The following is a 17475-nucleotide window of genomic DNA, read 5'->3' as shown; positions in this document are numbered from 1 at the left end:
GGCCCATGAGATTCCCTTAGCAGGTCACTTAGGCCAGACAAAGACTTGGGACAGGCTTGTCTCACACTTTCACTGGCCTCACATGAATGAGGATACCAAGGAGTTTTGTCGCTCCTGTGTCACTTGCCAAGCCAGTGGTAAGTCAGGTGGCACAACAAAGGCCCCCCTTATACCAATGCCTGTGGTGGGGGTGCCCTTTGAAAGAGTGGGGATTGACATTGTTGGTCCAATGGAACCCCAGACAGCATCAGGGCACAAGTTTATACTGGTGGTAGTGGATCATGCCACCAGGTATCCTGAAGCTATTCCACTTAGGACCACTACAGCACCTGTAGTGGCAAGGGCCCTAGTTGGAGTGTTCTCCAGAGTGGGCTTCCCTAAGGAGGTTGTCTCTGACAGAGGTGCAAACTTCATGTCAAGCTACTTAACTGCTATGTGGAAGGAATGTGGTGTCAACTACAAGTTCACTACACCCTATCATTCACAATACAATGGGCTTGTTGAAAGGTTCAACAGGACCCTAAAAGGGATGATTCATGGACTACCTGAAAAGCTCAGGCGTAGATGGGATGTCTTGATTACCTGCCTTCTGTTTGCTTACAGAGAGGTCCCACAAAAGGGGGTTGGCTACAGCCCTTTTGAACTTTTGTATGGGCATCCTGTGAGAGGCCCCCTGTGTTTGGTGAAGGAAGGATGGGAGAGACCTCTCAAAAAGCCTGCAACCAACATAGTGGACTATGTACTTGGTCTCCGCTCCAGGATGGCTGAGTATATGGAGAAGGCATCTGAAAACCTTAAGGCCAGTCAAGAACTTCAAAAAGCTTGGCATGACCAAAAGGCTGTCCTGACTGTTTATCAGCCTGGACAGAAGGTGTGGGTGTTGGAGCCAGTGGCCCCAGCAGCACTCAAAGACAAATGGTCTGGGCCCCACACAATTCTTGAGCAAAAGGGAGAGGTCACCTACCTGGTGGACCTTGGAACTCCCAGGAGCCCCCACAGGGTGCTCCATGTCAACAGGCTCAAAGCATATGTCGACAGGAAGGACATGAGCTTGCTCATGGCCATAGATGAGGGACAGGAGGAAGAGAGTGACCCTCTCCCAGACCTGCTCACTCAGAATCCTGATGATGGGTCAGTAGATGGTGTTGTCTTTTGTGGCAGCCTCTCTGAACATCAACAGAAAGACTGTAAACAGGTTCTTCAGTCTTTAAGACATATGTTCTCTCTGACACCCAGTCAGACCAATTGGTGTACCCATGAGGTTGACACTGGTGACAGCCTGCCAGTTAAGAGTAAAATCTACAGGCAGCCTGATCATGTTAGAGACTGCATAAAAACTGAAGTGCAGAAAATGTTGGAGTTGGGAGTCATTGAACCCTCAGATAGCCCTTGGGCTAGTCCAGTAGTTCTAGTGCCAAAACCTCACACCCAGGGTGGTAAGAAAGAGATGAGGTTCTGCGTAGACTACAGGGGTCTCAATGCAGTCACTAAGACTGATGCCCACCCAATACCAAGGGCAGATGAGCTTATAGATAGATTGGCTTCTGCCAACTACTTAAGCACATTTGACCTGACAGCTGGGTATTGGCAAATCAGGTTAGCTGAGGATGCCAAGCCCAAGACAGCATTTTCAACCCCTGGTGGGCATTATCAATTTGTGGTAATGCCCTTTGGTCTGAAAAATGCACCTGCCACCTTCCAAAGGTTGGTGAATCATGTGGGCTGGATCACTTCTGTGCAGCATATCTAGATGATATTGCTGTCTTTAGCTCCACCTGGGAGGATCACCTGGTCCACCTGAGGAAAGTGTTAGAGGCTCTGCAAGCAGCAGGCCTCACTATCAAGGCCACTAAGTGCCAGATAGGGCAGACACAGGTTGTATACCTGGGCCACCTTATAGGTGGAGGCCAGGTTCAGCCACTGGAGAGCAAAATACAGTCAATCAGGGACTGGGCTCCTCCAACCACCCAGACTCAGGTTCGAGCTTTCTTGGGCCTGACTGGTTACTACAGAAAGTTTGTAAGGAACTATGGATCAATTGTGACTCCATTAAATGAACTGACAAGTAAGAAAATGCCAAAAAAGGTTCAGTGGACAGCAGGCTGTCAAAAAGCATTCGATGACCTAAAGCAGGCCATGTGCACAGCACCTATCCTTAAGAGTCCAGACTACTCCAAACCATTCATTGTCCAAACAGATGCTTCTGAGTTGGGTGTGGGAGCTGTTCTATCTCAACTGAATTTTGATGGTCAAGACCAGCCCATTGCTTTTATAAGCAGAAGGCTGACCCCCAGAGAGAAGAATTGGTCAGCTATTGAGAGGGAGGCCTTTGCTGTGGTTTGGGCCCTGAAGAAGTTGAGGCCATACTTGTTTGGCACTCACTTCAAGATTCAGACCGACCATAAGCCCCTCTTGTGGCTAAATCAGATGAAGGGTGAAAACCCCAAACTGCTTAGGTGGTCCATTTCCTTACAGGGGATGGACTTTACAGTGGAACATAGACCTGGTACTGATCATGGCAATGCCGATGGGCTCTCCAGATATTTCCACTTAGAACAAGAAGACTCACCTGGTCAAGGTTAGCTTATTGTCCCAAAGTTGGGGGGGGGGGGGGTCATGTAGGAGAGTAGGGTCTGCAATCCTATGATCACCCAGATTTTTTGCTTTTGTTTCACTGGTTTACGACTTTCTCTGGCTGTGGGCCTGCCAATCAGACCCACAGCCTGGCTGTTCTCTCTCTAAATTACAACATGTACCCTAGGTGCATTTACCAATTGGTACTGGGCCACCTTATCACTCAGGGCATAGGTGCACCCAGGGCCTACCAGGGGCTGAAGCATGTATTATGCCACCCCTGGCTGGCCTCCTAAATTTGACACAACTGGCTGCATGACAGCTGGGGCAAAGTCGTGTAATCACCCTTTGCTGTAGATATAGTATACCTATATCTAACCCTAAAAATGGACACACAGATTCCTATGTCACTCCTATGGCAGGCCTTAACAATCCTGAAGGCAGAGTGCTTGGGATCGTGTGAGATGGTGCTCTGGCATGAGCTGAGCCTGTCTGCAGCTTGCGGAATCAAGTCCTAATAGCTGTTCCATGATATCGCATACCATATACTCTTAAGTGCATTATAATCCTCGCGGTTAAATGCTATCTTTGGTATTGCTTTATCAAAACATGTCGAGTAAGGTGTCATACGAATTGGAATACTAACCCCTCACCAATTCTGGCGACGGGGTTAGCATTCCACCCTTCTAGAGGGACACAACATGTATGTAAATGTGAACCCCGGTTAAAGTTAAACAAAGCCTCAGCTCCACAAAATGGATGCTGCCACCACAGACACGAGTCTGACCCCCTGCAGCTGGGAGTCCTTCCAGCGAGGGGAGCCTGGACAAAGGGTTTCCTGTTGAGGGCGGTGCTAGCACCGTCCCAGACAGGGTTTTGTGTATCCTGGGTAGGCAGGGCTTTACAGGAAGGTGACTGCTGAGTGGCACCCCGGTGCTCACTACGCATAGGCCGGTCAGAACCAGTTCCAGGGGCACACCAGCCCCTGGCCTGGGGGAAGTCCGGCATGGGAGAGGGTTGTAACCACCCCCCTCCTAGTCCCATCCATAGGCAGGACCTAGTCACCGGGCCAGCCCCCTTTTTTAGTATAAAGATAGGAGCGGGCCCCCTGTTAAAATTAGATCATCTTTGGAATCAAGTCACCCTGCATCAAGCGGGAACCATCCTAAGAACCCTGCGGTCTGCTGCAAGTCTTTCCTCCGGAATCCGACTGCCCAGCTCGACGAGACCCGGCTTCCCTGGCACCTCTGACCTCTACTCACCTCTACAGCCAAGCTGAGAACCGTGAGTGCGACGAGACCTCGAGGGACCGACGATCGCCAAGACTGCACGACTTCTTTGCAACAAGCCCACCGTGTGCTCCACTGGTGAGTGCTTTGGGGTCCGAGAAGCCCCAACCCTGAGCAGCTCCAGCACCGAAGATCAGCCCTCCAGCATCTACACGATCTGCGTGGGGCCCTTCTGCTTTTGCCTGCTCACCGCGCTGTGTGGCTACTAGCCGGCTGGCTTGTGGCCTTCTTCACGACGCCCGACAACATCACTGCTGCTGGTCTGGTTGCTCCAGACTGGCCCTTGCTTCCCTCTTCAAGAGAAGCACCCCGGACCCTCCTGGTCCACTCCAGACGCCATTTTGAGTCCACCGCGTGGGCTTGAATTTGCCAAGGCTTTGTTGCCCAATCCTGGGTCCGGCGACACCGACAGCTTCATCCATCGGGGGACAGCTCGCTCCTCCATCCTGGCCGCCGACAACGCCTCCTGGTCCGTGAGATCTGCAGAGCACAGCGTCACCCACTCACCTAGCCGAGGTGACTACCATCCGGTGCCACCTGACTACTGGCTAGTAGTCTCGAACTTGGTCCCCTCTGCTTTCAGGTGTCATCTCTCTTCAAGATCCAGGCTTGGATCACTCCGAACTCTCTTCACTGGTCGCCTGCCAGCATCTTTCTTCCAGGCTCCTGGTCCGTCTACGAGGATTCCTGACGTCTTTTGAGACCTATGCAGCTGCAGCCCCTGGGCTAGGTAACTTCGGCATTTCGGTGCCCCAGCATAGCCTCACTATCCAAGGGTCAGAATCCACTTTCGTTTTCCTCCTACCAGGTCGGGTTCGCCCGAGAACACTAACTTTCTGAAATCTAGCTACCGTAGACTTTGTCCCGCATCCCGCGTGAGAGTGCACACTCTGCACCCGAGTCCCCTGGGTCTCCTAGAAGTAATCTGAAGATTCTATAGTCAAGATCTAGCGATTCCAAAGCCTATTAGTACTGTACTTACCTGCTAGTAATTTCGCATTCCACTTTCAGAGTATATGGTTTTCCATGCCCCTCGGGCATTTGTTTATACTGTGCTAACTTAAGTATTTTCGTAAGAGTTTTGTTTTGTGCTTAGTACCCTGTCCTCATAAAGAGTGCAGGGCTGTTGTGATTTTAATAAATACACTGTTTATTTTCATAACACTTGTGTGATGTCCTTTCACTTGGCGTTCAAGGGGTATATGTGTGGTATAACAGCTGGCTTAACACGCCCTCTCGAGTCTTTAGCCTTAGACTGCTCATATCCACGCTACTAGGATAGCTGGTCTATAAGGTTGACTTACAACCAATCATCAATAAGGGTTGCTGGACTGATACATAGTGTTCACTAGAATAGTGAGCACTGCATATCAGGCCACCTTCTCACACCCTAAACATGCCCCTTCCTAATAGTGAAGCGCAAACCCATTTTGCAATTCGGTAACAGGTTACCGAATCGCAAAATAGGGTTTGATGCATCAGAAGAGCATTTTTTTGCATTCGCAAACGCCCGATTCTGCGAATAAGCCATTTGCGATGGCAAAAGATGCTTGATGCATCCGGCCCTTGGTCCTTTCAGTAATTATTTGATTACTGGGTTCATGAAGAAAGACCTTTGGTTTGGTACTCTGCAATAAGCCATTATGGCGACTAAGTGCACTTTAATTGAAGAAAATTGAAGGTTTGAATGAGCCAAGTGCAATAAATAAGGCAGGATAGCATTCTCCTGGAAGGAGAGAAGGTCAAAACGTTTGTCAGTGCACAGAACGACAAATCGGCCAAATTTTATGACTTCAGCCATGCTGCCAAATTCAATGATTGTACTTTGGGGAGGAGGATCTTTCTTCTCATCCTGGGCAATAAATTGTGGTTCATGGAAGTTTCTTGTTTGGTTTGAGTGACAGATAAAGTAGGTCTAGAAACCTCCATGTCTCAGCCACTCTGGAGCCATTAGGATCAAGTTTGAGGGTGAACATTTAAACAGATTATCAATTAGTGATATTATGTGAAAAGTGTATAAAAATATGTTCAGCCAATTTATCAAAAGAGCGTGGTGGATCTACTGCTTGTCCCATATTCTGGATTCATAGATTGTGTATTTTGTGTTTTGTTATATGGCAAATATTTCTCTTTCTGGATAGCCCCAATCTCAAAAAAACAGAATCTAAGAAGTTGTTGTGAAGTTACCACTCATGATTTTCGTTGGATCATTGGAGGAGTAGGTCCACTTTTTGCTTTTGCAGATCTAGCAGGTGAATAGCTTGAATGGAAAGAACCCCCACTAATAGTCAATGCTAAATTGCTTAGTTTTCTAATGATGGGGTTTGTGATCTTGTTTCTCCCTGCTTGCTTAAATAGTACATGCAGGTGGCAATTTCCATCTGCACTAGAACCCTGCTTGTTGATAAGGCTGGAAGGAAACCTTGAGAGCTAGGCAAAACCTTTAGCTTTTAGCTCAAGCATGTTGACATTTGGTATAGTTGTTGTTTGGAAAACCAGCGACTTTAAATTATAAGATCATTGAGATGTGCTACCCATTTGGTGAGGGAAGCATTGTCACAATGGTCTGAGTGGCTAGGTCTTAATGAAAGGAAACTCATTTGAGAAGATTGTGTTTGTTGAGTCATCGCTGAAGGGATTGTTGTCTTCCCAATGGCCATAGTGTTGTGAGCCTAGGTCTTCCATGCATTGTTGTAATGATCTCATATGGAGACGAGCAATGGGTACTAGAAAAATGCTGAAGGCCATGGATCCTAGGAGAGAGGAGTTCTGTCTCACTGATGGCTTTGCGTTGTTCAATTACTGGTTACATTTCTGATGAATTGTCCAAATGCTGGCCTCTAAAGGAAATACTTCTTTAATGGTGTTGAGAGATGCTCCTAGATAATCAAGGATTTGACTGGAGACATGTTGGATTTGTCTAGATTCGCACAAAGACCTAGTTGATATAGGCAGTAAAGCTGAAATCTTTCTGTACTTTGCTTGCAATATGAGCTTTTATCAGCTAATCGACTAATTATGGAGAGATTAAACTTTTGTTTTTGTGGAGGGTGGCTGCAACTACTGCCATGCATTTGGAAAACATTTTGGGTGCTGATTTAAGGCTGAATTTTGTGGTATCTTACACTGGTAGTGAGTTTTGCCAACAAGGAAGCAGATACATTCTCTGTGTTTTTTCTCTATTGGGATGTGAAAATAAGTATCCCGAAGATCAACAGAGCACATCCAGCCTCCTTTCATGAGTTGGGTATAAATAAGATTTAGTGAGAGCATCCTTAATTTCTCCTTTTTGATTATTTTGTTAGCTTACCTCAGGTGTAAAATGGGTCTGAATTCTTTCCTTGGGCCTTTCTTGGCAACCAAATAATATCTTGAATAAATACCTTCATTTTTGGTTCAATTGCTTGTTTTTGGAGTACAGATGTTATTTCTGCCCATAGATGAAGCAGCTGATGTTGTGGTGCTTGCTTCGGTGGTACTGTGGGTGGAAAAGACTTGCATCGGATGTTGTACCCTCTTTGAATAGTTTGCAAGACGCATTTGTCAGAGGTAAGTAATTTCCACTCTTCCAGGTGTTTTGACTCCCTCCCACCGGAGTGGAGAACAGAGAAGATGGAAAATTCTGTTCACTCTTTGTTTTTTTGTTGTGGGAGCGTGATTTCCATGGAGTGAAAGCCTTGTAAGGCTGTTGTGTCTGTTGCCCCTGAGACTAGGGGTAGTAGGACCACTTGGGCAACAGAACCCCCTGCTGCTCTCTGGTGTCTCTGCGTCTCAACTGAGAGTGATAGAATTGTCTCTTTATAAGTAGACACACAGGTTTTAGAGTTTCAGATTACTTTTTCATTCTTTACATCTCTTCGTCACCATGTGGGCTGAAGAGGACAGAGACCTGAGATAGGAAAGTTACTTATTTTTAATTGTGTATCAGTTTTATAGATGTTAGGCAAAGCAGTGATGCACCATTTATGACCTGATTTGAGCCAATCTGCTCCTCACTCAAAACTTTGAATCTCGTTGTAGGTCATCTGCAAACGTGAGTAGAGATTCCCATAATACTATCATACCAGCCAAGAAGAGCAGAGTCACTAGCCGATTTGAAGGCTATGGTCATAGATCTGCAAACCTTTCTAACCACAGCATTCACCTTTTTACTTTCTCTTTCAGGTGGGATGGAGTCTATGGTACATATTGATGTTTCTTGCACACAATAAACAGAGACCAGTTTGGGTTCCTAGTGTAAAAATACAGGGTCTTGTTGAGCAGCATTGTATTGTATTTCTTGAGGAGACATGGAATGGATGATTTTAAGTAGCTGGGGTTAAACAAAAGATTTCTGCAAGGTCCATATATGCCTCAAACCAATGGTAAAATTAGTTTTGGTGATGTTCTGGGTTGTGCTGTTTCCATTATCACTGATACAGAAGAGTAAGGGACCTCTATTTGGATACTGACTTTTGCTAACAAGTAAATCCTGGAATGTTGGATTATCATCCGCTGGGGATGATTGTAGGAGGCTGGCTTAGTATGTGATAACCTCAAAATCTCTCAGATGTGGAGAGCAGGCTTATCTTGAAGGAGTGTAAAGCAGCTTGTTTTACCACATTTAACCAAGAGGGTAGATTAGATGAGAAAGAACCAAACAGCGTGTATGAAAAATAAGGATATTAATTAACACAACACAATCTCTATCACTTGGTAGATCTCCTATTCGGAGAGATCAATAATACACTTCTTAATACTTAAGAATACGTTAAAGAAATTAGGTAAGTAGCACAAATATACACGGGTCTCCAAGGGGAGACCAAACCATATACTAAATAAGTGGAATGTGAACTGCAAAGGAGAATGGGCACAGAACGTCAGCGGTTTTCTCTCCTGAATCAGGGAACAAGCACAGTAAAGGACGCAGGATCTCAGGGCCATGCTGCTATTCTCATTCTTGGGCACATGCTTGAATTAGCAGGTTTCGGTGCAGGGATGGCAGCAGAAAATCAGGAATTCTGGGGAGGCTTGAAAGGTCTTCAGATGTAAGCGTCGTTAAAAAGTGGTGAACCCAGTGCCCTGTGGTTCCACCCTGTACTTCTGGAGGTTGGGGGGGGGGGGGGGGGGGGGGGGTCAGGTCCGAGGCTGTAGCTGGGGCTGCAGCGGGGTGCCCCCTTCAAAGGGATCTGGTTTTTAGAATGAGGCAACGAGGACACTGGCAGCATAGCAGTACCTGACATCTGAGCATGTATATAATCAGTATCCTGCTCAGATCTAGCACCCGGAGCAGCCCTGGCAGCTTGAGGGCCCCCCTTCTAGTGCTAATCTTGATCTGGCTGCCATACATGGCCTCCATGACTGGCGCTCCTAGCAGCGTGGTAAACTGGTGCTACTAGTTGCAGCAAATGATTATATATTAGAATGTATTTGCATAGGCACTGCCCCTCCTAAAAAACAAACATGTGCCATTTTAACCTGGTCAATAATTGCATTAGTAAGGCAGCATGTTTGTCTGCTTATGAACACATTTGTGCCACGGAACTCTGGCAGACACTCAAGTATTGGACTATTAAATTAGCTCTGCAATTGCAGGAAAAATATTTGTAAACACGTGCTTTAAAACACACTGCTTGGAACCCTTTCAAAAATGTTCGAAGAGAACCCTCACACCTTTTGAAAGAGGTTGGTTGCTCTCAGTACGCTCGGTTGCACCGTGCACTGTGTGTGAAGTGATTAAAACATTTCTGTGTGCCCAGGTTACATCCCAGGCCAGCCAGCTGGCTTCCAGTTAAACTCAGAATCCGTTTAGAGGAGCTCACGTTTGTTCCTGGTAATCTGTGGCTTACTAGACCCTACACATCATTATTCTCTTAAAGACCAAGTGGAAAGAATTGCTTATAATTACAACCTGTAAGGGAACAGGTGTGGGATGTAAACCGATCCTGATTGTGCGGCAGAAACTGTTATAAGAGGCTTGAAAAATGATATCATTTTGTTGTGGTTATGTTATGATTTAAAAATGGTGACCTTAATTCAAAGAGGCAGGTCAATGGAGATGGGGGCGCACACTAAACAAAAATGAAAATAAAATGTAAATGTAGTATACTTGCTAAACTAACGTTTAGAACAGACTACTTACTTCAATTGTAGTGCACAGGGTCCCTGTGCCAGTGCATCTTTCCCAAAACATAGCCACAATTGGTAGTTCTACCCCCTATACGTCCCTAGTAAATGGAACCCTGGGTACCCAGTGCCTTGGAGCTGAAGAGGGTTTCATATGACCCCCCGCACTGGGACAACTACTACAAGGACCCCGGATCCAGGCGGCTCTGCTTCTCCTGCCCACTCTGCACCCAACGCCCAGGTCCTGTGTCTGAGTGGCTTTCCTGCATGGTGAAGTCACCCCAGCGGTCTGGACCCTGAATCCAGGGCTGGCTGATATCCCCTGACCCCCACGACTGCGCCTGCAGTGGGACTCTGAAGGGTCCCCCCCACCACGACCATCCCGATAAGAAGAAATCTGAACTGCTGAAGGCACCCCTGCACCCACAGCCCCGGCCTTTGAGAAGCCCTCTGACCCCAGCATCCCAACTAACCTGTGCAGTCACTGATTTTCTGCCTGCACCCTCCAGTTCGACGCCTGCAGCATGTTTGTCAAAAGAAGATTCTCCATTTAACAGCATTGGGCGCCTAATGCTGAAATAGCACCCTGCACCAGGCCGTCCCTGTGCAGCTGATGGTGTATGCTTGGTGCTGCTTTGTGGCCCCCAATGCTGAAACTAACCCACAAGCATGGCCCCTGCAACCAATCTACTTACCTGCATGCAGTGTGGCTCCAAGCACCCCCAGTCTCAATTGAAACATATTGGGCCGAATTCCAATTTAGACCTCTGTACCTGGCCGTCCCTGTGCCCTGGTGCAGTTTTGGTACTCACCTGACCTTTGCCCCATGCTGACCTTTGGTCCTGAAGACTGGAACTGTAAGTGCAATACTTACTTTTTTAACCACAATATTGTTTTCACCATAGGATAACATTGAACTGTGTCGATTTTTAAATGTGATTTTTTTTTAATATACTTACCTTATAGAGAAGATCTTGGTCTTAAAATAAAATACAAACAAAGTAAATTCTTCTAAAATTGGTGTTGATCTCCAGTTTGAGTCGTGTGTCTATTATTGATCACTGTTGTGCAATAAATGTCTTACACTTCTCTGTGTTAGGCCTAAGGCTGCTCACCCACACTACCACTAATAGAGCACTTTGGTTTTTACATTGAGCCTTGTACACTTTTGAGGAACGCTAGAACTCATAATCTAGTGAATAGTCCCGCCCATGTGCGTTGACCCCGGAGCAATCAAAAATAATCTCTTAAATTGTCAAAAAATGCAGAACTGCAAAGACACTTAAGAGAGAATTTAAAGACAGATAATGCAGCCTATATCCACAGGCTACACTGTCTAGTACTTCAACAAGAAATTCCACCAAAAATCCTCACAAACAGCACAGCCTGCCCAGTTTCCTCCATAGAGAAACTTGCCTCTACCAGCAAAAGCCTGTGGAATGATAGAGAGGAAGGTATGGACAGACAAGCCCCATAGGCTGCCATTATGTGGCTTAAACAGGATACTGTGCCTTTAAGAGAACTTTCCAGAACTTCTCCCAGTATCCCAGAATGCACAGCAGGTCCCTTTTACTTTCAGTTCTTTTTTAAGGCGTAACACGCCAGACCTGTAGCATTCCTTACATGAATATCTTTCTCCACCGGGGAGAAGGGCGGGCGCTTATGACTATAACAGAGATACCCCTACTACAGAACTGGAGTTACAGGACAGAAACTACTCCTTCTGTAGTAGGGGATCTCTGTGTATAGTCATAATCTAGTGAATAGAATGGCAAGCCCATCCCCACACAAAAGCGGCGGTGGAGAACGAGAATTAACACCACTATTGTGCGAACAGATTTCGCAGCGAAGCCTGCCCAACCTGAGCGTCTGCCCTGGCATCAGTGTCCAGGCAGTAATGCGTAGCAAAGGTATGGACAGACTTCCAAGTGGCCGCCTTGCAGATTTCTGCAATTGGAACATTACCGAGCAAAGCATTCGTAGCAGCTTTCCCCCTGGTGGAATGAGCCTTAGGTTTACCCCCTACGGTCTTATTAGCTTTTTGGTAACACAGCTGTATGCAGGACACAATCCACCTAGAGATGGACTGCTTAGAGGTAGCAAGACCCGTCCTGACCGATCCATAATTGATAAATAATTGGTCTGACCTACGAATATCTTTGGTCTTATCCAGATAAAATCTCAACACCCTCCTAACATCCAGGGAATGTAAAGACCTTTCTGCTGGAGATGAAGGATTCTGAAAAAACGTAGGCAAAGGTATGGTTCACATGAAAATCAGAAATAACCTTGGGAAGAAATTTAGGGTGAGTACGCATAACAACCTTAGCAGCATGAAATACAGTATAAGGTTTTTAGTAACACAACGCCTGAATTTCGCTCACCCTGCGGGCCGATGTAATGGCCACGAGGAACGTCGCCTTCCAGGACAGGTGCTGCAAAGAAGCCTTATGAATAGGTTCAAAAGGCTCCTTCATCAATCTGGACAGCACCACATTCAATTCCCATGAAGGGGAAGGAAGCCGGACAGGAGGGAACACTTTCTTCAAGCCTTCCAAAAAATCTTTGATCACAGGGATCTGGAAGAAGGAAGTCTGTGAAGGGCATTTCCTGTAGGCAGTCAATGCAGCGAGATGAACCTTAATTGAATGAACATTAAGGCCAGCCTGCGCCAAATGCAGAAGGTAAGGAAGGATGACGTCTTCCTTGCACGTCGTCTGGTCATAGTTCTTGGACTTGCACCAGATACAGAACCTCTTCCACTTGTAGGCATAGGAAGTCCGAGTGGAAGGTCGTTTAGCCTCCTTCAGTATGTCCATGCAATCCTCAGGTAGATTCAAATGGCCATATTGCACTATCTCAGGAGCCATGCCGCCAAACTCAAAGACGAGAGGTTGGGGTGCAACATCTGCGCCCGAACTTCGTGAGAAGGTCCGGCCTGCATGGCAGCCGTATGTGAGGAAGGAGAGACCGGTGAAGCAGGTGCGTGAACCACCACTGCCTGGGCCATTCCGGGGCAATCAGGATCATCCGCGCCCTGGACCGGGCCAGCTTGATGAGCACCGCCGGAATCAGGGAAATGGGTGGAAAAGCGTACAGAAAGCTGTTCGACCAGTTGATTCATAGCGCATTCCCCAGCGTCCCCTGCTGGTAGTACCTGGAGGCGAAGTCTCTGCATTTGCTGTTTTCGGCGGTGGCGAACAGATCTATGTCCGGAGTCCCCCACCTTGTGAAGACTTCTCCTAGTACCTTGTCGTTTATGACCCATTCGTGGTTTCCTGAATCAGTCTGCTCAGTGCGTCCGCCTGAACATTCTGCACACCTGGCAGATGGGTAGCCGTATCGTCAGTCCTCTGGCCATAAGCCAGCGCCAGATCGCCTGCGCCTCCTGCGACAGAGTGCGTGATGTCAAGCCCCCCTGCTTGTTGAGGTAATACATCGTGGTCGTATTGTCCGTCTGTTCAAGCAGAGAGTTGGTCTGAAAGGACGGATGAAAGGCCTTCAGTGCCAAGTGAACAGCTCTGAGTTCCAGGAAATTGATGTGATACATGGACTCCATCGGGGACCACGTTCCTTCAATCTGTAAGTCTCCGGAGTGCGCCCCCCAACCGTGGAGAGAAGCATCCATCACGATCGTCTGAGTGGGAATGTCCTTGTGGAAGGGAACCCCTCTGAGGAGATTCTCCGCTGAACACCACCACTTCAGAGACTGAAGAGCATGCAGAGACAGTCGTATCTTGTCGTCCCAAGACCCTTTCCTCTGATCCCACTGATCCTCCAAGCACTCCTGCAACGGCCTCATGTGCAGACGTGCGTGTGGCGTTAGGAAAATACAAGAGGCCATTGATCCCAGTAGAGAAGACACCGTCCTCACTGTTGTAGATGGAGCAGTCATAAGAGCCTGAGCCTTCCGAAGGAGTGACAATCGTCGCTCCTCCGAAGGAGACACGCTTGCTGAAAGCGTATTGATAGAGGCTCCCAAGTACTGAATGCAGTGGACCGGCGTCGGGACAGACTTGGACATGTTGATGTGCAACCCCAGCTTGTTCAAGAGAACGCACGTCTTCTGGAAGTGCGCTTGAGCTTCCGAGATGGAGGAGGCCTTGATCAACCAATGGTCCAGGTAGGGGTAGACGAATACTTTGTTCTTCCTTAGGTGTGCTGCTACCACCGCCATGCACTTCGAGAATGTTCTTGGCGCAGACTTCAGTCCGAATGGCAGTACTGTGTATTGATAATGATTGGCGCCGACTTGGAATCGCAGGAACTTCCTGTGTTTGTGTGCAATGGGCACATGGAAGTACGCATCTTGTAGGTCTATAGCACATAGCCAGTCTCCCTGTTGCAACTGAGGATAAATCTGATGCAACGACAGCATGCGAAACTTCTCTCTGCGAATCCACTTGTTTGCCTGTCGCAAGTCCAGAATGGGCCTGAACTCGTTCTAGTCCTTCTTGCAAACCAGGAAGAACAGGGAGTACAGACCTCTTCCCCTTTGAGACAGAGGTACGTCTTCTATCGCCCTTTTCCTTAACAGGATATCGGCCTCCGCCTGGCGCTCGCGCAGCTGACACTGCGCGCTGACCGGAGGAATTGATGGAGGCGGGCTGGTGAACCGAAGACAGTATCCATTGCAAACAATATTCAGCACCCACTTGTCCTGAGTAATTTTTCTCCACTCTGCCCAAAAAAATTGAACGCTTCCCCCCACCGGAGTGGGTAACGGATGCAGGGGAAGTAAGCGCTCAGGGCCTAGACCCGGCCGGGCCTTTGGTCGCTGTTGTCGCCTCTTGGCCGCCTCTGCCCTTCTGGCGCTTCTGGAATGGTCTTCGGAACTGCTGCTGTTGTTACTGCTGCTGTCCCGAAGCCTGGCCACGCCCTCTGCCCTGTCCACCGTCTCTGGAACGGGCAGTAAGATTTCTTGGTATCCTTGGGCTTTTCCAGACCCACAGCCGTGAGTGTTTCGGCTTCTGCCTTCATGCGGGCCGTTTCGTCATCTGCGTGTTTTCCAAACAGGGTTTCGCCAGAGAATGGTAAATTGGCAACCCTTTGTTGTGCGTCAGGCTTCAGCGGCGTGAGGCGGAGCCAGGCGTGTCTTCGCTGGTTAATCCCATGGCAGTAACCATGCGCTGCCAGGAGGGAAGAATCGGCTGCAGCACTGATGACTTGATTCGCCACCAACATCCCCTCATTCAACACCTCATGGAAATCTTCTCTCTTGTCACGAGGCAGGTGTTCTACAAACTGTTGGAGGGATTCCCAGAGGGCTCGGTCATACCGTCCTAACAAGGCTGTGGCACTCGCCGCCTTCATGGAAGTCGCCGACGTCCCACAAACCTTCCTCCCTGCCGAATCCAGCCATCTAGATTCCTTATCTGGTGGGACTGTGGATGGTGGAGTGGTGGCATGCTGCTTTCGAGCCGCCATCACTATCACAGAGTCTGGAGGAGGTTCCACCCTTAGAACAGCCGGATCCGAGTTGGGAGCCCGGTATTTCTTCTGTAGTCTCGAGGGGGCCGCCTTAGTCACCGCCGGGGTGAGAAACAGGTCCATGGCCGGATCCTCCAGGCCAGGTACCAGTGGTAGTAATGGCCAAGACAGATGTTTCTGGTGCAGCGTCTCAAAGATCACAGATGTTTTGGGCGTGGGCACCGTCAACGAGATGCCCAATTTTGCTGCACCTCTCAACAGGACATCATGAAAGGACACCAGATCGTCAATCGGTGACACCCTTGTCTCCGGCGACCCCGACAAAGTCGGTGAATAGTCCCTGGTCTCTGAAGACCCCGTACGGGAACGAGACCTGCGCCTCCTGTGGCGTCGTCTCAACCGCGTGGATGACCTGTTGTGACTCCGCGATCGCTCCCTCCTCCTGGAACGAGATCGCGATCTCCCAGTTCGTGGACGCTCCGCAGGTCTCCGTGGAGGCGTCTTCCGTGGCCTATCCAGGGGTTTTGGCTTAGGCGTCCCCTTAGGCGGTGTAGGGAGGGGAGGCAACGACACCGACCTTGGCGGAGGAACAGGAGGTACCTCCAGCCGAGGGGCGGACCCATGAGGAGGAGGTGGTGGTGGTGGTGGTGGTGGTCCTGAAGCCGGAAGCGGTGGAAGAGGAGGATTGCTGGGAGGATCCTCCTTAGGTATAGGAGGTGGGGGCGTGTTCGGCCGAGGTGGTGTATAAACCACCGAGTACACCGAGGCCGGTGACTTCTTCGGAGGAGGGGACTGTGAACCAGCCCCTCCAGTCGGCGATCGCCGTCTCCGGCGTTCTCCCCCAGATCCAGCGTGACTTCTGGCGCCAGAACTCTTTCTGCGCCGCTTAGGGGAGTTGGAAAGTCCCCGAGAAGCGGATCTCTTTCTTCTTGACGCCGAGCGTCGCTTCTCCGGCGTCGAATGTCATCTCCGTGACTCTGGCGTCGGCCTCCGCGACGTCGAACGTTCAGTCCTCGACGATGAGCGTCGACTCCTTCTCGTCGCCAACCCCTTTCTCGAGGTCCTCTACGTCGAGGATCCGCTCGATGCCGACTGTCTTCTCGACGGCAACCGGCGGTGTCGCCTCGACGGCGAGCGCCGACGTCTGTCGCGCCTTCTTCGCCGTCGATGGCTTGACGCTGACGTCGACGACAACGAAGAATCCGCCGACGGTGATCTCGACGGCGGCCTACCCAGGCCCTTCGACGTCGATCCTTCACGCCGTTTCGACCTGGAGCCCCGGGGAGATGGGGAACACACCGTCGTCATCCCTCTCGATGTCGTCGTCGATGCAATCGACGCCGAAGGAGACCGGGACCTTTTGCTGGGCTTCAGCAAGGCGGAGGGAGCCTTCCCAGCCTGCCCAGACCCACCTGCAGCCTGCAGTCGTCTCTCCTCTAGGCCTTGAAACCTGATTTTCAGCCTTTCCCTCAGGGTCCTTGCTGAAAAGTTCTGGCAGATGTCACATTCTTCAGGGGCATGTGTAGCAGGGAGACAGAGAATGCAGACGTCGTGTGGATCCGACTTGGACTTCTTCCTTCCACATTCTGGGCACTTGTCGAAGAGAGCAGGCATTTTAGAGCCCTAAAAAGCCTGAACAAATACACAGAAGTGAAGAAAAACACCAAGTACACAAACTGAAAACACTTTTAAAAACAAAAGTGCACAAAATTCCAATAAACCCTTGAAAAAGGGAGAGCTCAATGCTCCAGGGTCCTGTTAGCAGGAGCCGGAAAAAAGAACTGAAAGTAAAAGGGACCTGCTGTGCATTCTGGGATACTGGAAGAAGTTCTGGAAAGTTCTCTTAAAGGCACAGTATCCTGTTTAAGCCACATAATGGCAGCCTATGGGGCTTGTCTGTCCATACCTTCCTCTCTATCATTCCAGAGGCTTTTGCTGGTAGAGGCAAGTTTCTCTATGGAGGAAACTGGGCAGGCTGTGCTGTTTGTGTGGATTTTTGGTGGAATTTCTAGTTGAAGTACTGGAAAGTGTAGCCTATGGATATAGGCTGCATTATCTGTCTTTAAATTCTCTCTTA

At 48.9% G+C, this 17475-nt stretch overlaps 1 protein-coding gene across 1 annotated transcript in view; it reads right to left on the bottom strand.

Moving 5' to 3' along the window:
- Positions 1–17475, bottom strand: part of NEK10 (NIMA related kinase 10) — a 1232468-nt gene that overhangs the window by 1057901 nt on the left and 157092 nt on the right. The gene's annotated exons all lie outside the window — the stretch shown is intronic.

This window comes from Lissotriton vulgaris, chromosome 10 (genome assembly GCF_964263255.1).
Source record: "Lissotriton vulgaris chromosome 10, aLisVul1.2, whole genome shotgun sequence".
In the NCBI taxonomy this organism is placed as follows: Eukaryota; Metazoa; Chordata; class Amphibia; order Caudata; family Salamandridae; genus Lissotriton; species Lissotriton vulgaris.
The sequence above is the reverse complement of the archived record's forward strand: the minus strand, read 5'-3'. Positions and strand labels throughout refer to the sequence as shown.